The sequence below is a fragment of the Rhinopithecus bieti genome, unplaced genomic scaffold, assembly GCF_001698545.2.
Source record: "Rhinopithecus bieti isolate Rb0 unplaced genomic scaffold, ASM169854v2 scaffold_15643, whole genome shotgun sequence".
In the NCBI taxonomy this organism is placed as follows: Eukaryota; Metazoa; Chordata; class Mammalia; order Primates; family Cercopithecidae; genus Rhinopithecus; species Rhinopithecus bieti.
Window position 1 is genome coordinate 1,013,719 of NW_016808215.1, and position 23,584 is coordinate 1,037,302.

Below are 23,584 nucleotides of genomic sequence, written 5' to 3' on the forward strand. Positions count from 1 at the left end.
GTTTTAGAGAAAATAGGTAGTACATTTACATCTCGAAGCAAAGAGAGAAAGAGAACTTAAGGTCTTTCAAGAAAAAATTGGATGTGTTCAAGGAAGATTAAAAATAGATGCCAAGGTAACACAAAAATAATAGAAATTTACCATGGGACTTTATAAGGAGGCCAATTTGATTTAGAGATGTAGCTTTTAATTTGGTCTCTGTTCTTCAACTGAATCACTGAGCTCAAGATAGAGCCCATTAAGGAAGAGGGCCAACAAAGTCTTTGCAATTTTTAGATTCTAATCATTTAAATATGTAAAAAAGAGAACTAGTTGGAAGGGACAACATTTAGACATTAAAAATCAAGAATTTCACTGAATCTCAGGTCCCCAAGAAGAGGAAAATGCAATGGGGACCATACTGTGCAAAACTTCCACAGAGTACTTTGCTACAAAGACATTTCCCTAATTGTTTAAACTGTGTCTTTTGCATCTAAACATGCAAAGAAATGAGTAGCCCTCTGAAGCTAGAATAATTTATTATAACTACTGTTAGTCGCCTTCAAAACCATAGCTTTTACCACTGACCCAGCGACCATTACACACACAAGGTCAAATATTTTTACAGTACAAAGTAATGTAAAAGGCAAAGAGGTCAGGTAACACAATGGAGAAAACAGTAGACTTTTAGACCTGAGAGAAATCCATTCACTTGCAACTCTTGGGGTTACATGAGGAAAAAAAAACTATGGTTACTCCCCTAAAGGAGAGTCTGTGTCATCTTTTCTGTTTTCCTAAAGGGATCCTAATACAGGAGTTAATGAGAAATTATTTTTAGACAGCTAGAAAGGGTAAAAGAATTCTTGGTAGAATTTTCCTTTAATAAAAAGCAGCCCCCAAACCATTTCTAACAGAAAACAAACTGAATAATCAGGCTGCAAGCATAGATATGCATATGTAAATGCAGGTAGCTAAGAGCCAGGTATACCTAAAATGGCGGTTCCCACTCTTTTTTCCTTGTCACTACATGTGCAGGTGTCATGGTGACCACCAGGTAAAAGCCACATTTGCATAATAAAAGATTAGGGTGGGAGGGCCAGTCTTTTCTCGGGCTATGTAAATGGCACACCCGGTCAAAACAATCTCCTGGATCCTGTGTAAATCAATCACTGCCTCCTCAAGTCTCTGTACAAAATCAATTGCATTCCACCCCAGATTGGAGACCCTCTCTTGGGTGACTGCTTTCTCAGTATGAGGAAGCTTTTTTTCTCTCTCTTCTGTTTTGTCTGTTAAAATTTCTACTTCTAAACTCACTCCTCATGTGTTTCCATGTCCTGAATTCTTTCTCAGTGTGACACAAAGAACCATGGATTCCCAGACAACAGAGGCATTTTATTTGGGAGTTCTCATCCGGGATTGTGATCAGAACAGAAGACAGAAACATCAGAATGGTGGGTATGGAGCAAACCTCAAATCTGTCCTTTAATTTCAAGGTTCTCTTCAAACCAGTTTCCTTTCATGAAGAACCTTACCATCACAGGAAGCTGGGGGGTGTCCTGGAGCAGCTGAGAATTTCTGGCCAGTACATGCCCTGCTGTTATTCAAAGACTTCTGGACTGAACACAGCCTCTGGCAGCCCATCCAGATGTTGGTAATGGGTCTCCTAATTTGCTATCCTGTTGCAATCTTTTTCTTCCTTTCTATCCACGGTCGCTATGTCTCCTATTCTTTTTGTGTATGCAATGTGTGGAAACTTCTACAGTTCAGGGAAACAGATCTGTTAGGAAAGATCGGTAAATGACATAATAACTATCCCAATAGTTGTCTGTCTCTCTGTCTCTGTCTCTCTCTCTTTCCCCTCCCCGCTGTATCCTTCCTCTGCTGAGCACACAAATACCGTGTGCTAAGCCAACAGTGCCACCTGGTGGAGATAGAAATCCTCCTCATGAGGCACATTGTTGGTTCTTTGCCATAACACTGCACTTTTCCAATTCTCTCTTTTTGCACTGATAGAAAAGCCCTTTTTGTGAATGGGAAAGCTCTGCTTTCAACAATTAGGAATAAAATGTCTTCCATAGCCAAATTTTAGTTCTGATACTGTCCCATCAGCAGGAAAACCTGCCATTAGGTCCCTATATTAATTTAAGGTACCTATTCTATCTCCAATTAGAACAGTACTTAATTAGTAAGGACATTTTAAGAACAGAGTTAACCAGTACCACTTTTCCAAGGGTAAATGTTTTAGCATGAGCCATAATAGCAGGCAACTGGCACATTCCCTCTGTTAAAGAAAGCTTGCTCAAAGGCGACCATTACAGTTTCTTCAGAGATCCATTTTTCAGGAAGCCAGGCAGATCACAGGCAGATAAGCTAAGGTTTTGTGGGTAAAGTGTGGCTAATTCCATCACTTCATTTATCCAGTTCCATGGCTTAGAGGGCCATGCCTACAACCAAGGGCGGCACATTTAACGTGGTGCCAGGACTTAGGAACCAAGGAGAGAAAACAGTTGGGGGGACGCTCCCACTGTCTTCTACTCTACTCTGGGTCACAATGAAAGAAGGGGGACTATAAGGACACTTTTATTCTCACTTCTTTTTTTACATGGCTAACAGAGCATCTTTATCTTGCACCCCTCTGGAGTGCACTTTGAGGCACTATAACTCTTTTAACCTCGGGACTTTGAAGAGAAAAGCAACTCATTCTATTTTGCACAATGACAGGGCATTTTTACTAAACCTTTACAAGCACTGTAACAGCAACCCAGCTTTTTTAACAGCCATATCAGGCAGGCCTATAGAGAATAATCCCCAAGAATTAGAAAAGCAACTTTCAGGGGAACCATCTGAGAATCTCCCTAATTTGGGGCCCTTCAACTTCCCTTCTCATTACAGGACCTTAGGCAAATAGAGTAAGACTTAGGCCAATTTTCAGACAATCCTGATAGGTATATAGAGGTTTTCCAGAATTTAACTCAGATGTTTCACCTCACATGGAAGGATGTTATGCTGCTCCTAAACCAAACCCTAACTGCAGCTGAAAAACAGGCAGCTCTGAAAGCAGCAGAGAATTTTGGAGATGAGCAACATATCTCCTATAATACACCAAAAGAGAAGAAAGGAGATATGGAAAGTGAAGAAATAGCAGAAACACCATTCCAAATAGGAAGTGAAGCAGTACCTCTTGACAACCCTGATCGAAACCCCAATAGCTCTGCAGATGAATGGAAAAGAAAAACTAAGGCCAGACTTCTTAATTCCTCTAAACTGTCTATAATAGACTCAAAGCCAGATGAGAATCCTGCAGCCTTTATGGATAGGTGAGAGGGGCACTATTAGCACGCATCTTTTTATCTCCTGATTCAGTCAAGTGACAACCCATTCTGAAAGATCGATTTATTATACAGAAAGCTCCCAGTATTAGAAGGAACCTACAGAAGCAAGCTATAGGAGCAGATAGCACCTTGGAAAACCTCCTGAGGGTAGCCACTTCAGTCTTTTATAATAGGAACCAGGAGGAGGCCCAGAAGGAGAGAAAGCTCAAGAGAATGATAAAGCCTCTAGTAGCTTTGCAGAGTTGCAAAGTCCAGGATCCCAGAGGTGCATCCATCAATCTTGGTGTGGTAAGCTAGGGCATTTTAGTGTCCAAACAGCAAGAGGAAGCCACCTTGACCCTGTCTAGCCTGTAGTGGAGACCACTGGAGATGCAACTGCTCCCGGAGATGGAGGTCACTGGGTTCAGAACCAGTCTCACAGTGGTCCAGAAAGACTGATGGGTCCTGGGGCTCAAACCCCCGGCTCCAGCAGCAAACTGCCGTTACAGCACAGTGGACATAGCTGATTCTGGAAATTATAGGAAGGAAAGTAGATCTCCTTCTAAAACACTAGAGCCAGTCTCTCTCTTTTCTCCTCTCTTATCCAGGCCTCCCCTCTTCCCATAGCACAACCATAAGGGGTGTCTCAAGAAAAATTCTAATCCAATATTTTTCTCAACCTCTTATTTGCAGTTAGGAGGACCTATTGTTTACACCTGCTTCCAAACCACTGTCACAATAGCTCTACTAGTCAGAAAAGCCTCCAATTTAACCCTAGGAAAAAACTGTTTACACCCCTACTTAATGTGGCAAAATTACTTTCCTCTAGAGGGAGCTCTTAGCTAACAAACAGCTGGTAAAGCAAGCAATACGTAAGGCAGGATAAGCAGTAGTCACTCTAAATAACATCTCTCTTCAGGTGCAGGTACCCAATCAGCTAAACAAACAGTTCTTACAAGAGCACTTAAATTAAGCAAGGGAAACGTAGTTAACATTTACACCAATTCCAAGTATGCTTTTTTAGTCCTTCATGCTCATGCTGCCATTTAAAATAAAAGGCATTTTCTTACCACTAATGGATCTCCTATAAAATATCACCAAGAAATTAACAGGTTATTAGCCTCAGAAATAAGAGTGGTACATTATAGGGAACATCAAAAAGGGAACGGACGAAGTAGCCAACGGAAATACGTTCACTGATCAGGCAGCTAAGTCACTGGCAAGGCATCAACACACTTCAAAGTCTTCTAATCTAAGAAGACTCCATAAGATAAATTAAACCTCAGTACCTTCCTGCAGAAATAAAATAGGCCACTTCTCAGGGTATTCTTTCCAGTCCTCAGAAAGGCTGCAGTCAGAGAACGGCAAACTCCATTTGCCAGCCTTCAGTCAATGGGAAGTCCTTAAAATCCTTCACCAAGCTTTTCACCTGGAAAGGATAACACTTATCAGTGTGCTCACAGATTATTTTCACGTAGAAAATCTCTAAATTAGTTAAGCATGTAACCTCTCTAGCTCACTTCCAACAGGAATTGACACAACTAGCAAAAGCCCAACCTGGGTTAAATAGTACCACCCTTATTTAACCGAGGAGATTTGGTATTAGTAGAAACTCTCTTCTCTCTCTCTCCTTCCCAAAGTGGTTAAAATGGCACATTATACATCTATACACATATATGTGCATGTATATACATATATAAACATGTATATATGTGTATGTATGTATATTTGGTATACACAGATTTGTATATTTGGTATTAGAAGAAACTCTCTTCTCTCTCTCTCCTCGAAGTGGTTAAAATGGCACATTATACATATATACACATATATGTGAATGTGGATACATATATACATATGTATATATGTGCATGTATGTATACACACGTGTATATATACACACATATCTACATATACACATATATGTGTCTCTACATATACACATATGTGCATATTTATAGATATATGTATCTATATATTAATTTATATATATTCACATCTAATGAACATAAGTATGTATGTGTTTCTATATATATACTCAAGCACAATTTTTTGAAAAGTGGTGAAAAAAACCCCACTATGTAAAACACACCCACCCTAAGAATTTATACATATATACACATATGTACACGTGTATCTATGTGAATATATGTATATATGTGACATATATACACATGTATATACACATATACACATGTCTACATGTATATGTATATATGTATACATATATATGTGTATATTTATAGATATATGTATCTATATTAATTTATATATATTCACATCTAATGAATATAAGTATGTATGTGTTTCTATATATACACTCAAGCACAATGTTTTGAAAAGTGGTGAAAAAAAACCCACTATGTGAAACACACCCCCCCAATCAGATAGCCCTCATACACTTATATGCAGACCCCTCATGATATTATCTGCAGGCAGTTTCAAGAATTTAGGGACATGAGACAGTCCAGCAAACAGCACATGCACAACATAAATGTCTTTGCAGAGACTGAGAGCTAACCTGGAGGCATGAACCTCAACACTGCCAGGACACATACCCTCCCCCATGGATTCTGACTTTATCTGACCCAGCCCACTATCCAGATCTTGTTGTGGGGTTGGAGCAGAGGAAGTCACGAAGCCTGTTCCCTGGACACTCTGTGAGCACACAAGACCCCCCCATTAGGTCTCCCCACAGACCATCAGGCATTGTGAGGAGGACTCTAGCATGGGCTCAGAAATCACACAAGAGAATGAGCCACAGAAACACTGAGCTAGAAGAGCTGGTTGCTGACATGGAACAGGGTCCTTGTAGTTCACGAGTCCAACCCGGTCTGAATTCCCCTCACTTCATAAACCAGGCACCCCTGAGAAACAGCTTTTTCCCACGGTCTCCTCTGTGGTAACACATTAGGGTCCCTCAATGTCAAGATTCCAAAGATGGGAGAAACCTGGACAGCACACATCCCAGCTTCACCCTTCATCCCTCTCTCCCTCCCAACCTCCCAGGAAGCAGGGCTCAGGGCTCAGGGCTCAGGAGGAAAGGCATAACCCAGTGAGGCCAGAGATGGTGAGGTGTCTGAAAGGTGTTCACTGAAAAAAGTGCATCCGCCTTTCGTTCTAGCTGACAAACCCTGTCCTGCACAGCTTCCTCCACCCTGAGGACTTCCCCAGACATCCTCTCTAACAAGGCTGACTATTCCTTTCCCTTCCTGCTCACACTGAGGCCTGTCCTGCCTTCTGGGAAATGACAAATGCACCAAAGTCAGCCAGAGCAGCCACCCCTGCCAGGCTCCATAATGAGGCAATGTCCCTGGGTCACCAAGAGAATGAGCTTCCACTGTGTCCCAGTCCAGGGCTCTTTCCCTCTGAGAGGCTGGCTCATGAAACAGGCCACCAGAAATAAATCAGTGACTCCTCTATCCATTCTTATAATCACCTGACAGGTTCTTGCTCTCTTCACAGGCAAAGCCAATTTATCGAGAAGGTGATGTGTAGTAAAGAATAGTTCTACTTAGCCCAAGGTTGCCAAACAGGAGAACAGAAGTTTATTATGACTCAAATCAGCTTCCCCAATGGTTCAGAGGTTAGAGTTTTTCAAAAACTTTGAGGGGCAGAGGTCTAAGGAACAAATACTGTTGACTGGCTGGAGATGAAATCATGCAGGTAGGGGAAATGGTCTGTATTTGTTGAACGTGCTTCTGAGTGGGGGCCACATGACTGGATGAGTCATTAGTCATGAGTCTAGATGAGGTCAGCTGGTTGCCAGAATGCAAAAGTCTGAGAAACATCTCACAAGACAAATCTCAGGTTCAACAATAGTGTTGCTATCTCTAGGAGCAACTAGGAAAGTCACAAATCTTGTGACCTCTGGACACATGACTCCTGAGCAGTAAGAGATTATAGAAACTATGCCTGCATTTTAGCAGAATTTGGGCCCCTCCCATAATCCATGCCTTTTCTTAGATTTACAAGGTAGTCCTTGATGAGGAGGGAGCTAATTTTAGAGAGGGACTATTATCATCCTTGCTTCAAAGTTAAACTATAAATTTTTCCCATAGTTACCCTGGCCTATGCCCAGGAATGAGAGAGGACAGCCAGCCTGAGGCTGGAGGTGAGATGGGGTCGACCAACCTGGCTTTCTCTCACCATCGTAAGCTTTGCCAAGGTGGTTTCACTTTCTACACTGACTCACCAGGGGGTCGTCAGAGGCAGAAGGACAGATCTGCAGTTTCCAAAGCCCATGGGCTCATTTCACCCATTTCACTCATGACTCCATCCTCAACCTGCTGTGGGGCTCATATCCTCCAGTCATGCCCTAGAGACTTCTAATTTCCGTCGGGCATGTAAGTAGCTTAAAATTTTTCACTCAGTTCTAACAACAAGTAAAAAGCTGAACAAACTGAAAAATCAACAACTCGTTTAGATTTCTCAGAGAAGCAAGGTCTCAGTGCTAACTGGTCCACATATTGGAGAGACCCACAGGCAAATACAGAGCAGCACACCATACCTGAGCAGAAACACAGCCACAGAAACCCCAGCGGGAACCAGTGCTGGGGTCAGAAAACCTGAACTGTAATTGAGGAAATTCTGGAGGCTCAATGTGGACACAGCGCAGAGATAAACACACCAGTGGATGGATTAGTCTTGGGAGTAGGGGGACAGTTTTATGACTCTTAGCTCCTGGAGCTCTACCAGGTTCTCACAGTCAAGGTCCAAAAAGAATCCCCACATCCTTCTTGTAGGAAGAAGGAAGAAAAAACCACTTGGAAAGTTGTCAGTGAATTATATTCTTCTTGGAAAGACCTATACTTAAGAGAAACTATCTTACTGCAGCCTAATTAGCTGGGGTTTGATGGGAGCTTAACTGGCCAGGGGGAGGGGAAATATCCAACTCCAGCCTCCTCAAGTCATTGTATCCCACCTAATGGAAAGAAACTCCTGAGAGGCATTTGTGACATTCACAGCCCAGGACACAGACCTCATCCAGAACCACAGAACCCTTCCCTCCCCACACTCACCACTATATCACTGAATGCCTGCTCACTCAAGCCGCTTTTACCGAGTACATCATGTGTGGTTTTCAAAAAAATACGAGACAGACTATGGCAAAAGAAAATGCAGTTTGAAAGACAGAGCAAGGATCAGAACCAGGCACAAATGTGGTAGGGATGTTGAAATTATCAGACTGAAAATCTAAAACAACTCTGGTTAAGGATTATGATGGAAAAAGTAGACACCTTTCAGGAATAGATGGATGATTTAAGCAGAGATGGCTGTTCTAAGAAAGAACCAAAAGAAATACTAGAGATTAAAAACACTTTAAGAGAAATAAAGAATGTCCTCCAAGGGCTTACTGGTAGGCTGCACACAGCTGAGGAAAGAATCTCCAGCTTAAGCGTGTGTCAGTAGAAACTTCCAAAACGGAAACAGCAAAGTTTAGCAAGAGAAAAAAAAGTAGAACAACATATTCAGCTTCATATTCAATATTTTGTATTGACAATAGCATATTTTATATTCTGTAGTTGTATTTTATATTTTGTAGCCTAAAAGGCTATAACATACACATAATGGGAATACTGGTGGTTCCCAGGACCAGGTGGAGCTGGCCAGATGGGTGCTATCTGATTTACTACCTGTTTCATGCACACCTGTGTATTCATAACAACATTGTCATAAGGTGGGGTCCTTCGGGTGGGGAGATGCATGAGCCACTGCTGCCTCTCTTAGACTCTGACCAATTTAAACAAAGTTAATCAAACTCCAATTGTTTGACCCTGCTCAATTCACGCTTCACCAGTGTTGCTGCTCAATTCACACTTCAGAAGTCTGTGCTTCTCCCACACAGAGCAGGTGGCCCCATGGTCTCTGAGCCCTCAGATCATCATATCCATTGCATCTGTCTTTTGACAAACAGACCTGCTGTGGGCTTAGGATTTGGATTGGCTGAGAGGTGGGAGATGTCAACTCTAATTGGAAAATGCTCATGGAGAAATCAATGGTGCCACACAGAGGAATCTTCTCTGTTATCTGCACAGCAAATCTGCTCAAGCCTTATGTCACCAGCAACCCCATAGAGGATGAGAAGGCTATGGTCTTAACCTGTGAACCTGAGACTCATGGCACAATCTACATGTGGTGGATAAATGGTCAGAGACTCACAGTCAGTCCCAGGCTGCAGATGTCCAATGACAACAGGATCTTTGCTCTACACAGTCTCACAAGGAGTGACACAGGACTCTGTGAATGTCAAATGAAGAATGTAGTGAGTACCAGCCACAGTGACCCAGTGACCTGGATGTTCTCTATGAGTATCCTCTTTTCCTTCATGGCCAAGGCTGCCAGCCCAAATCCACATAACCTGAGGCCAGGCCTCTCAGTCCCTCTCAGGTCCAAGTATGAAGACATTTACCCCTGGACCCCCAAACTGGCCATGACTTCCTATCCCAGGCAAACCTGGGTAGGCCCACCCTTGACCAAGGATAGGAGGGGAGGGGCTTCTCCGGTCATAGGAGACTCTGGTTCCACAGCTTGTGATGGGAGAAACAGGTGAATGTCTTAGACTCCTCCAGTTCAGTGAACACAGAGGAAGTTTGGCTGGGACTTCAGGGTTGTGACTTGGCAAAAAGGAACACTGTGCCCCTTCCACAGACCAGGAGCTTCTTGTTCCCTCTGATAACATTACCTCTGCCTTTATTCTCTTTGCTCCAGATGGCCCAGATAAACCCACAACTTATTCTTCAGGCACCTATTACTATCCAGGGTCAAATATGAACCTCTTCTGCCTCGTGGGCTCTAACCCATCAGTACAGTATTCTTGGCTGCTGAATGGGAATAACCAGCAAACAGGACAAGAGCTCTTTATCCCCCAAGTCACTAGAGAATAGTGGGGACTATCTATGCTAGGTCTATAACTCAGTCACTAATGGCACAAACTTCGCAACCAAGAAAATCACAGTCCCTGGTAAGTGGATCGCTGGAACATTGGCAATATGCTTTCAGGTGAAGCCTATCTGGCTTTCCAAGAAAGATCCAGGAAAACATTTTTATTCTCAGCCTGTGTCCCATGCACAAAAGTAAATCCCAAATTTTTCTCCTGAACCCTCCCAATTCATATCTACAGATTCTCTTCCCCTTGTTTTCTGGATTTCTGGTGGATGACCTTGGGCTCAGCCTGAGAAATGTAGGGAAAAGGCTTTATCAGTCCCAAGTCCTATGCAGTGTAAGGGCCTTCACACAGGGGAAAAGAGGAGGGTCCTCGTGGTCAAGCTGTTTCTCTCTGTCACCAAAACATCCCTTCTGTCACCGTGTGTGTGTGTGTGTGTGTGTGTTTGTGTACTCCATGAGCTGCAATGAACATCAGAGTCTTCAAAATAGGCCCACACTTTTCCCCAAATGAGAGGAGGAAGCCCCTTGGGTGAGGGAGAAGCAACTCAGACTCTGCTGCCTGCATTGCTGTGCACTCACCCAGTGACCGACCCTGCCCTGACTTCACCTGGGTTGGGGCTAGAGCATGTGGATAAGGTGCCTGGGTGGTTGGTTCTGAATCTGGCAAATAAAGCTGCCAGCAGAAGCCAAGCCTCCCATGGGTAAAGCTTTAAAAAATGGGAATAGGGCTGTGTCCTGGCTCTGAAGTCACTGCCCGTCTGAGTCTGTGGACACAGCACATGGAACACAGCACAAAGGACAGTGAGTGACGCACACTTGGAGAAATAGGGAGATTAACTCATAGAAGCTCTCTATGGCAGGGAAGGAACCGTGACAAAAAGTGTGTATTTATAGAGAGGGTAAGAGTACCAGACATTATATATCTAAGACTTACCATTAACTGTTTCTAATCGTGCAATTTAGTGTTGTGTAACCATCAACACTATCCATTTCCAGATCTTTTTTTATCCTACCTCTGTACCCAATAAATAATAATTCTCATTCCTTCTCCCCCTAACCCCTGGTAATCACCATTCTAATTTATGTCTCTATGTAACTGACTATTCTAACTATCTTACATAAATGGAATTATATAATAATTATCCTTTTGTGTCTGGCTTATTTCACTTACCATAATGTCTTCAAGGTTCATCCAGTTTGCACCATATGTCAAAATTTTATCCCTTGCTAAGACTGAAGAACATTCCAAAGCATGGACATACCTTTTTGTTCATCCACTTATTTTTCAATAGACTTTTCAGTTGTTTCCACCCATTGGCTATTGTGAGTAATGCTTCTGTGAACATCAGTATACAAATATCTGTTCAATTTTTTTTCAATACTTTTGGCTGTATGTCTGGAAGCAGAATTGCTGGTTCAAGTAGTAATTCTTTAATTTTTTGAGAAACTGACATACCGTTTTCTTTTCTGTTGTTGTTGTTGAGACAGGGTCTTGCTCTGTCACCCAGACTGGAGTGCAATGGCGCAATCTTGCCTGACTACAAACTCCACCTCCCAGGTCCAAGTGATTCTTGTGCCTCAGCCTCCCGAGTAGCTGGGACTACAGGTGCATGCCACCATACCCAGCTAATTTTTGTATTTTTAGTAGAGATGGGGTTTTGCCACGCTTGCTAGACTGGTCTCAAACTTCTGACCTCAAGAGATCCACCCATCTCGGCCTACCAAAGTGCTGAGATTACAGGCCTGAGCCGGCCGTACCATGTCATTTTTCCACAGTGGCTATAACATTTCCCATTGCCATCAGCAATACACTAAGAGCTTCAATTTGCCCACATACTAGAAAACATTTGTTTTGTGATGTTGTTGTTCATGTTGTTTTTATCAAAGCCACCCTAATGTGTGTGAGGTCATGTATCACTGTGGTTTTGATTTTTATATCTCTAAGTATTAGTAATATTGAGAATCCTTGCATGTCCTCATTGACCATTTGTATATCTTCTTTAATAAAATCTCTATTTTAGTCTTTTGTCCATTTTAAATTGGGTTTTGGATTTTGCTGTTTTGATTTGTAGTGTTCTTCATGTATTCTGGAAATTAATCTGTTATCAGATATACGATTTGCGATATTTTCCCTATGTCATAGTTTGCCTTTTTACATTCTTGATAATGACCTTTGATATATACAAGTTTTTAATTTTCATGAAGCCCAATTTATCCCTTTTTTGTTGCCTATGCTTTTATAGTTATAACTAATAAATCATTCTGAAATTCAATATCATGAAACTTTTTCCTTATGTTTTCTTCTAAGAGTTTGGTAGTCTTCACTCTTCCATGTAGGTCTTTGATCCATTGTGGGTTCATTTTTACATACGGTGTGAGGTAAAGGTTCAACTTATACTTGTCCAAGGATAGCCAGCTTTCCCAATATCACTTGTTGAAAAGACTGTCCTTTCCCCATGGAATGGTCTTGGCACTCTTGACAAAAATCATTTGGCCATATATGCAAGCTTTCTTTCTGGGTTCTTTATTCTATGCCATTGGTTTCTATGTCCCTCTTTAGGCCAGTACCACACTGTATTGATTACTGTAGCTTTGCACAGATGCTAAAATCAGAAAGTGTGAGTCCTCCAGCTTCCTTTTTCCTTTTCAATATTGAAGTTTTTAATTCCACCCTGGACATGCTGTACTCAGATATTTTTGAAGGTTTTGGGATGTGAGAAAGGCTGATTGCCATTTTCTATGACTTTAGAACTTTTCACCTTTTCATAGTTGCATCTTTCTCTCGGTGTCTCAGTTGTGGCAGCCATGAATGGCCTCCATGGCAAGGACTTGACTGACAGAGGGCCCAGGTCAGGGCACTTCAAATTCACCTTATATATGATAAGTCTATCGTGTATATACTCATCATTTATATATGATAAAATTGGCATTTATATTACATATGTGAATTTTATATATAAATGGCCTAGTGTCTGTGTGTTACCTTTTTCATATATATGGAAATATGTATATATTTTAAATTGGTATGTATTATATATTTTTAGATTATTATATATTGTATATAAATAAGTATATATAGAGAAATATGTATACGCTTTTTCCATATATATAGAAAAAAGAACACATAAAACACTAGGAGGCTGTGGACACAGCACATGGGACACAGCACAGAGGACAGTAAGTGACACACACTTGGAGAAATAGGGAGATTCGGCCATGGGAGCTCTGCATGGGAGGGAAGGGACAGTGACAAAAAGTGTGTATTTATAGAAAGGGTAAGACTACCAGACACTACATATATATATAACATATGTCAATTTTATTATATATAAATGTCCTTGTGTTTTATGTGTTACATCTTTTTCCATATACATATATGGAAAATATGTGTGTTTTACATTATTATACATTTCTATTATATGTTTTGTTATTCTATATATTATATATAAGTATATGGAAATATATTTTTTCCTATACACATGAAAAAAGAGGTAACACATAAAACACTAGGACATGGTTACTGGCTACATGTGGGAGACAGAGAAAAAAACTAAGTGCAAAAAATCAAGCCTGGTATGTTAGTTTATACCCACTGAGATGCATCCAAGATGAGATTCGACATGCAAGGTAATTTATTAGGAAAAATGTCTGTGAGGGAAAGTGGAGCAGGCATGAAAAAAGTCTGGGAGAGCCTTGGGACCACTATGCAAATCTGATTCCTGTGAAGGAGAAAGAGAAAGAAGGTTTAGCTACGGTTCAAAGACAGCATGGCAAGGCTGACAGGCAATCCTCCCGCCGGTCACCCAGGAGAGTAAAACAGAGTCTCATAGAACTGAGCTTCCTTTCATATCCCTGCTGGGAGCTTCAGGAAAGTGAAGACTCTTTGCAAAGTAGGTTGTAAATTTGGAATGCACTGATCTGGGCCTTCTGTCAATCAAATCAGTTGATTATTAATTAATCAATTATTAGCTCTGAGTATTGGAATTACCTAGGGAAATTTTTCAACATACATAAGCCTATACTTTCTTGGCCCTATTCAATAACGGGTTCCACCAAGAACTCCTTAATCCTCTTGAGAAACACAAGCTGCCATGGAGACCTGACAGAGTCTTATTCATGCCCACCACAACTGAGACACTGAGAAAAAGATGCAACCATGAAAAGGTAGAAAGTTCTAATGACATAGAAAATAGCAGCCAGCCTTTCTCACATCATAAAGCCTTCAAAAATATCTGAGTGCAGCATGGTCAGGATGAAATTGACAGAAGACTGATCACTAACCTAGAAACACGTTGAGAGGAAAAAAAAACTGCAAGAGCATAGGTGGCTAATCATCTATCAGCAGCCCTCCTACAAAATTAATATAATCCTTGAAGGAACAAGTAGAAACTACTTCATACTGAGTGACGGTTCCTAAGGTACTGTACTGTAAAAGAACATCACTTTTATTCCTTGTCTTCTTTTCTTTCCATGGCAGATACTTCAGTACAAGGAAGTTCTCCTGGCCTCTCAGCTAGAGGCACTGTTGGCATGATGATTGGAGTACTTGCCAGTGTGGCTCTGATATAGCAGCCCTGGTGTAGTTTATTTCAGAAAGACTGGCAGGTATGACAGCCTTTCCTTTTGTCCTGCTTCCTGCAGGGCTGACTCCCATGCTTGGGAGAGGGAAATAACTTCTTTGCTTGTATTTGGGACTGGATCTCCTCCTCCTCCCACTAATCACCTGCTTCTCAGCACTTATTCCTGCAGGTCTCTTTTCCCCTGTTCTTCATGCTCCCTGTACCTGCCAATGCCTCTTAGACATAATTATCCCCAGCCTCTGCTCATTTGTTTCCCAGATTCAACAATACATTATAAAACCCTCTTGATCCTTTTTAATATCTCTCAACTTTTGTCATTCTCTCCATTCCCACAACCTCGACAACTGCTAGAGGTACTGCTTGACTTACCTCCAGTCTTTGAAATCATCCTTGTGTATGGCTGCCTTACTACCTTCCTAAATTCTAGTTAACTCACCTAATCAAAAATCTTCAGGGATCTACTCTTGCCTATTTGATAAGTTAACATTTCTTCTCTTTACTAATTTTTATTGCTTCCATTCCCTGTATTCCCTAGTATAATTCCTCCATTCTAATTAAATCTGTCTTTCTACATATCCCTTCCCCTCCACCTGATATACACATAGAATTCTTAGTTCCAATGCTATGGCTAAAAACAGGGTGATCTCCCATCTGCCATCTGCGTTATGGGCTTACCCATACCCTTCATCACAAGCAATCTCTGACCCCCTGGAAAACAATGACTCCAGCATTAATGTGTAAACCTGAGACTCAGAACACAACCTACATGTGATTGAAAACCTTTTTCCTGATGACCAACTCATATATTCATGAAAGACACAGAAATGAAGAATGCAAAGTTTCTACCCCAAGGAACATAAAGCCTAAGATAGATGATAAGACCCAAAAAATAATTATAATACCAAAATAGAAAAAAGTGAATGCCACAAGAAATCAGAGAAATCTGATGGGAAATATAGCTACACATTGGAATCACTGGAAAACGTTTATTTAAATGGATGCCCAAGCCCCACCCATAGGATCCAATTTAATGGTCTAAAGTGAGACTCAGGCATTGGTTGTTATGGGAAGTTGGGGACCCCAAATGGAGGACCAGCTGAAGCCACAGCAGAAGAACATACATTGTGAAGATTTCATGGACATTTGTTAGTTCCCCAAATTAATACTTTTGTAATTTCTTATGCCTGTCTTTACTGCAATCTCTCAACATAAACTGTGAAGATTTCATGGACATTTATCACTTCCCCAGTCAATACTCTTATAATTTCCTCTGCCTGTCTTTAATTTCTTAATCCCGTCATCTTCATAAGCTGAGGATGTATGTCGCCTCAGGATCCTGTGATGATTGCGTTATCTGCACTAATTGTTTGTAGAGGATGTGTGTTTGAACAATATGAAATCTGGGCAACTAGAAAAGAAACAGAATAACTGCGATGTTCAGGGGACAAGGGAGATAACCATTAGGTCTGACTGCCTGGGAGCCGGGCAGGACAGGGTTATTTCTCTTATTGCCGAAAACAGGTAAGAGAAATATCACTGAATTCTTTCCCCAGTAAGGAATATTAATATTTAACAGCCCTGAGAAAAGAATGCATTCCCAGGGGGAGGCCTCTAAAATGGCTGCTTTGGGAGTGTCTGCCTTATGCAGTTGTTGATAGGGATGAAACACACCCTGGTCTCCTGCAGTGCCCTCAGGCTTGCTAGGGTTAGGAAATTCCAGCCTGGCAAATTCTAGTCAGACTGGTTCTCTGCTCTCGAACCCTGTTTCCTGTTAAGATGTTTATCAATGACAATGCGTGCACAGTGGGACATGAAACTTCATCAGCAATTCTAGTTTCACGCTGGCCTTGTGACCTTGCCCTGCCCATTTGCCTTGTGATATTTTATTGCCTTTGAAGCATGTGATCTCTGTGACCCACACCCTATTTGTACACTCCCTCCCCTTTGAAAATCGCTAATAAAACTTTCTGGTTTTACGGCTCGGGGCATCACAGAACCCTGCCGATATATGATGCCTCCCCTGGACACCCAGCTTTAAAATTTCTCTTTTGTCCTCTTTCCCTTTATTTCTCAGACTGGCTGACACTTAGGGAAAATAGAAAAGAACCTACGTTGAAATATTGGGGGCTGGTTTCCCCAATAATTGGTAATTTTTAAGTCTTCCCAGATGCTACCAATGTGTAACCAGGATAAAGAACACCTGTTCTAATAGGTAAACTTAGACCTAAATTAATGGTTATTAGCTGGGAGTATTGGAATTACCTAGGGAAATTTTTCAACATACATAAGCCTATACTTTCTTGGCCCTATTCATTAATGGGCTCCACCAAGAACTCAGTAATCCTGTTGAGAAACACAAGCTACATGGAAAATCCACTTCATTTGATATGCAAAATTATATGAAAAGCATTTTAAAATAAGTGGTAAGGGATGCTAAACCTTCTCTATGTTATATTTATGGGTATGTAACTGATATGATTGCTCCAAAAATTATATGACATTTCTAGAAATTAAATATGTTATCAGCTATAATGTCACATACCACAGAAGTAACTAAATTTTTATGTGAGCTGTGTCATTATCATAATGAATTCTCATCAGAGTTTTAACCATAGTCATTTAAAATCTTTGTCATTCACAGACAGTTGTTTTTATTCTTCCTTAAAGCATTTCCAATCAACTACAGTCCAAAATTGCTTCCTTTTCAAGGAGATTTATGGAAAAGATGCTGGCAAGTACACTTTAATACAAGTTTCTGATAATTTTAAGATTATACCACTGAACTGTCTAAGAACTTCCAAAACTTTAACAAACAGGCTGATATCTTCATAAAATTCCCAGCCTAGACCAAGAAGGAAAAACATTGATTTCGTTGAAATAAATTATAATAATGAGGATAATGTTTTTATTATTTTTATTTGAAAATTTGCTGATTCTTTAAATGGTTTGTTTTCTAGATTTATTGAATTTTTTTTCTTTTAATGTACCTATAGCTTACATAGTTCAATAAACTATACTTTTGGGAACAATAATTGAAACACTGACTTTTGCTCTCTACCTGACTGCCCCAGAATTGGGCAACTATTCATGAGTATTGATATGTTTATGGTAATACTGATGTTTGCACAAGTACAGTAACAGTCTGCTGTTTTTGTAACAGGACTCATTTGAAAACATTGGTTATATTACCGAGGCTTTGACCGGGATGTTATATTTAAGAATATAGATAGAATGAACCAATATGAACTGCAGGCAAAGTCTGAAGTCAGCCTCGGTTTGGATTCCTATTCTCAAGAGGTTTGTAAAAGTTTAATCTGAGATTCCTTATAAAAACTTAGAGCAAAGAAAATTTTAAAAGAGCCACATGGTCCATTGCTACTCTTGCTACACTTATGTAAAGAATCAGACCATGTTTGAAGAAACTCAACCTATTTTGCAAACAAATTTATTCTACTGAAATTATTATTGGTAAAAATAGAGATGCCTATACAGGCAAAAAATTATGTGGAAAATAAAAACTGTATTATACCTGATATGAGATTGCAGCTCTGTTCATTGTTTCTGTGTTTTTGGTATCCACCTGCAGACTGCACATTACCCTGAATTCTACTAGTTCCTCCAATTCCATTTTCTCCCATGGAATCACTGAGAACAAGACCCACTCTGTTCCAAAAGGCCTATAAGCTGGAGGTGGACAACTCAATGTGAATTTCATGGGAAAACCTTGTACCTGAAGTGTGAAACACTCAGAGCTCACCAAAATGTTTGACGCATAATGTCAGATGCTCAAACTGCAAACCAGGACAACGTGATGACTCCACACTGTGGACAGTTTTTCCCAAGATGTCAGAACAAGACTCCCCATCATGATGAGGCTCTCACCCCTCTTAACTGTTCTTGCTTATGCCTGCCTTTTTCACTTGGCAGGATAATGCAGTCATTAGAATTTTACATGTAGTAGCTTCTGAGGGTAACAACAGAAGCTGTTGTCATCTCAACCTCAAACTTTTACATAACATCTCAGGGGGAAATGTGGCTCTCTCCACCTTGCATAAGGGTTTCCAATAGAAATGAACACAGAAATATTGCCTGTGTGTTTGCAGAGAAGATGATTTCTATAAAAAGGTATGAAAGCTGAAATTATAGTAGCGTCCCCTTTAAATGCATATTGTGTGGATGGCTCTCACCATTTCCTAAGAGACACATTGTAAAACGTGACAGTAATACTGATTCTAGCAGGATAAAACAGGCACCACATTTGCTAATACTGTTTTTTTTTAAATAATTGTAAAAGAATGGGGTGGGCCCGGCCCTCCCACGTGTCCAGGCCAGGTCTCTGAACAGTATCCTCCATCTGCGGTAACAATGCCTAAGAAGATGACATGTACTTGGTCCTGATATGCAGCCATCCCTGTATACCCTTCCCCTGCTGTAGGGTAAGGGCCCTACAGCCCAGGGCCCAAATCTTCAGCTGGAGAGCTGAGAGAGAACATGGGATACCCAGCATCCCTTACCTTCTTCCAGTCCACTGCAGTGGCTGCTGGCGTGGCCCATTTACCCCTGAGGACATCCATCTGCTGACCCATAGTTTCTAAGAGTCAGACTCTTCTGGCTTCTCTGAGCCCCAGCTACTTTCACTCTGCTGAACCCTTCTTCTTCCCATGGGTGTCATTGTCTTAGCAGACACTTCCTTCAACGGCAGCTAACAGGTAAGCCAAGACCCAGACCCCAGAGGATAAACAAGGATTTCAAAACCTACTGTGTCCAATGGAGATGCCTACTGTACAGAGGTAGAAAGAAGTAGAGATGTATACAACTCCCCCAACAACATTGTATCCCAAAACAATGTCCTCTCTGCCACTCATTGTGGAATTCACTGTCTCTCACCACGTGGGCAAGTGCTTGCAGGGTCTCACAATTCCTCCACAAGCAGCAATGCACACTTGAACACGGCACTTCAGCAAATAAAGTGGTGACAATTTACCTGCTTAAAGTTTCTTAAAAGGTTCTCCCAAATTTCCCCCTGAAGAAGACAGAAAAGGCTTTCCCAATTGTGAAACATTGACCTCCTCACCTTTCAAAAAAGTACCCCTGAATAGCCAAAACAATCTTGCCAAAATAAATTGCAGGACTTGAACTTTCTTATTTGAAATCTCACAAAGGAGTATAATTATTAAAACAGGAGCTGCTGGCATAAGAATACACATAAAGACAAATGGGACAGAATTGAGAATCGAGAAATAAACCTCACATTTATGGTTAATTGCTCTTTGAAGAGGGTGTCAAGACAATTTAATGGAGAAACAATTCTCCTTTCAAATGATAGTGCAGAAACAACTAGATAGCCACATGCAAAACAATGAATTTCGATAACTACCTCCCACCATATCAAACAATTCTCTAAAAAAATGGATCAGTGAGTTAAATATAAGACCTATAACTATAAAATATCTTAAAATAGATACAGGTAAATCTTGATGACCTCAAATATGCAATGGATTCTTAGATATGACACAAAAGCAGGAGAAACAGGAAAAAAAAAAAGATAAATTGGGCTTTATCAAGATGTCAGCCTTTTGGGCATCAAAGGAAATTATCAAGAAAATAATTAATAGACACAGAATGAGAGAAAATATTTGCAAATCATACATAGGCAGTTTTCATGTCCAGATAATATAAAGAACTAGCTACAACTCAATAACAAAAGGACAAACCATCCAATTTACAAACGGGCAAAAGACTCAAATAGACATTTCTTCAAAGAAGATATACAAATAATCAAGAAGGACATGAAAAGATACTCAACATCATTAGTCACTAGGAAAATGCAAAGTCAAAGCTGCAATGAGACACCACATTATACCTACAAAAAAGGCTACCATTCTTTTGAAGTGTTAAATAACAAGTAGCAGCATTATGTAGAATTTGGAATCCTCATACATTGTTGGTGAGAATATAAAAAGGTACAGCCACCAGGAGAAACAGTTGTGCTGTTCCTCAAGAAGCTAATCATAGAATTCTCATGTGAAAGAGCATCCATTCCTAGGTATATACCCAAAGAATTGAATCCAGGGACTCAAACAGGTACTCGCATGGGAATGTCGATTGCAGCATTACTCACAAAAGATAAAATATGAAAACAATCCAAGTGTTCATCAGCACATGAATAAACAAATAAACACAGACAATGGAATGTTAATCTGCCATAAAGAGTAATGAAGCTCTGACATGCGCTGGAAGATGCATGGACTTTGGAAACATTATGCTAAGTGAAATACGTCAGAAACTAAATAACATATATATATATATATAATTCCATTTATATGAAACATCAAGAATAGGCAGTTTCACAGAGACAGAGTAGAGATGATCATGGTCTAGGGTGGAAAATACGGGGAGTTATTATTGTTTAAAAGATACAAAGTTTCAGTTTAAAATGATAAAATTTTCAAGGAAAATAGTGGTGATGGTAACTGAACACTGTGTATGTGGTTAATTCCACTTGATTGCACATTTTAAAGTGGTTAAAATAGCACATTATTCACAGAACTGTGCAAAATTGATTTCTATTATTTAATTCACCCAGGCTAAGGTGTTTGTTATGGCAGCTGAAGCCATGAATACATCATCTGACCCAGTGTTTTCCATGAAACGTATCACTTTTTCAATCAAGTTAGCTGGAAGCTCCTGTCCCCAGAAGAACTGCAGGTCCCAAAACAAGAGCTCCAGGAGGGGCTCAACCAACACAGGTCCCATAGGGCAGCCTCAATGTCAGGCCCTGGATGGCATGTGAGGCTACAGTGATACAATCACAACGTGAAAGTGTAAGTGATTTTACTACTTACAGACACTGGAGAACACTCGGCACACGTGGAAACCACAGATACAGAGGTCAGTGAGCCCAGGCAGGGAGGAGAGAAGAGACTGGCAAGCCGATGGCTTTATTAAGTCCAGGTGTTATCTGACAGGTTTCCAGCAGGGAACTTTAATGGACAGCAAGCAGCAAACACTGGGACAAGGAGCTCATGCTGTGACTGACAAGCGGTCACTTTAAATGTGAGGGCAAATGTCAGAATTATCCGTTTAAAGAAAGCAGATGGAGAGAGGGGAGCCCAGCACACCAAGCAGGAGAGATGCCTCTAAGATTTTATCTCTGGCCACCAACTGGAGAAACTTGAACCAGATACAGTATTGAAAACTGCCATGGTGACCAAGGCCTGTCTCTGATGTGAGGCAAATAAATTTACAGCTTAAAAAATGAATGCCAAGGCAACATGACGCTATGAGCACTCATGACATCCAGGGACACCAGCAGGGTGTGGTACTGCACCCTGGGGTCAGAATCCTGGGTTCTGGTCCCTGGGAGTGAGAAAATGAAAATGACTTGTCCCTGCTCCCCTGGCATTGATCCTCCCGCCCTGCTGCTCCCTCTTCTGCTCCCAAGCCCATGTGCAGTGCGCAGCCCCAGACATCACTGCTCCCAGGGAATACACAGTGCTGCCTACTGCACACAAACACAAACTCACAGAAGGTGACAAAAATCTGCGTTCAGGACACCCGATTGTGAAAGAGGGAGAACAGTGAATGTGGAGCCACAGAGAATGGAACTCACGGGGCTGGAAGGTGATGGAGCTGTAACATAACATATGTGTGACCTCGCGTGAAATGTGCAGATCCTTGTGGAATAAAACACGCAGCCTGGCCTGGGACTTCGGCCACCCACACTTCCCTTCCAGTCCACCAGAGGGCGGCAGAGTCCCTCCAGCCTGGAGCCTTCCCAGGGGATGCAGACCTCCCTCAGCAGAACCCGTAGCCAAGCAGGGTCCACCTCGGCCCAAGTCCTCAACATCCTCCATGCTCCCCACACGGACTGTGTCAGCTCCTCCCTGACCTGGCGGCCGCCAACCTAACCACTCCCTCTGCAGGCAGCACTCCCTCTGCAGCGACCACGTGACTGGGCTTCTGCCCCACACACATGCTCCTTCCCTGGGCTCAGCTAAAAAGACATCTCCCAGGGCAGCGCTGGTGCTGGGGACACCACACTGCAAGCTTTCCCCTCCTGACCTCCCTTCATCCTGATCAACTCTTTCTGTCACTGCTCCCTAAATGCCTGCCCCTGCTCCATCTGTCCTGTTCTCTGGGGCATCCCAGGCCAAGCCTAGCGCTGACACAGAACAGCGGCTGCCTGGGGGCTCACAGCCTCCCTGGGAATCAGTCAGACACCCTGTGACCTGCCTGCCCTCTGCACCCCGTCGGGCTCAGAGCCCATGTGATGGTCACACACAGGCACCATCCAGGATGTGGCCACCTACCCCCGGTTGTCCCTTGGTAAGACAGACCTCTCCTGTGTCCCTGCCAGAAGAAGGGGGTATTATTGCTCTTTGCTCCCAGAACACAACACACCCTCCACCCGCCCTCTCAGGGGTGAGCAACGTCCCTCCAAACAGGATCTCTGGCGACTGCCTGTTCCTCCTCTACAGAGAGCACCTTGGCCATGTCAAAACCCTCAGGACAGACTCCTGGATATGTCAGCACATGGAGGGCTGAGCCCATCATGACCACAGAGTAAGTCAGGATGAATCTCTCCAGCTCTGAACCCCTGCTCTGTCCCAGGCTCTCCTTCCTGTGTCTCAACAAGGCATGTACCATGGGGTTCCTGGGTAACTCCCCACTTCCTCCTGCACCACCACGGGGAAGGTGTGGTGACCACAGGACAATCAGCTGGGCAGAGAAGAGAGGACACCAAAGATGGTCAGGAAGAAACGAGAAACCCTGAGCCCCAGCTCAGCCACCAGACCCCAGGGAGCAACAGAGTGACTGAGAACTGTC

At 41.9% G+C, this 23,584-nt stretch overlaps 1 long non-coding RNA gene across 1 annotated transcript; it reads right to left on the reverse strand.

The window, feature by feature from the left end:
- Nucleotides 1-1,517: 1,517 nt before the first annotated feature.
- On the reverse strand, nt 1,518-9,536 carry LOC108538042 (uncharacterized). Its single transcript, XR_001887988.1, has 3 exons — nt 9,450-9,536; nt 4,580-4,719; nt 1,518-1,756 (listed from the first exon to the last, which is right to left on the reverse strand). It is a non-coding gene; the product is annotated as an uncharacterized LOC108538042 (long non-coding RNA).
- Between the last annotated feature and the right edge of the window lie 14,048 nt (nt 9,537-23,584).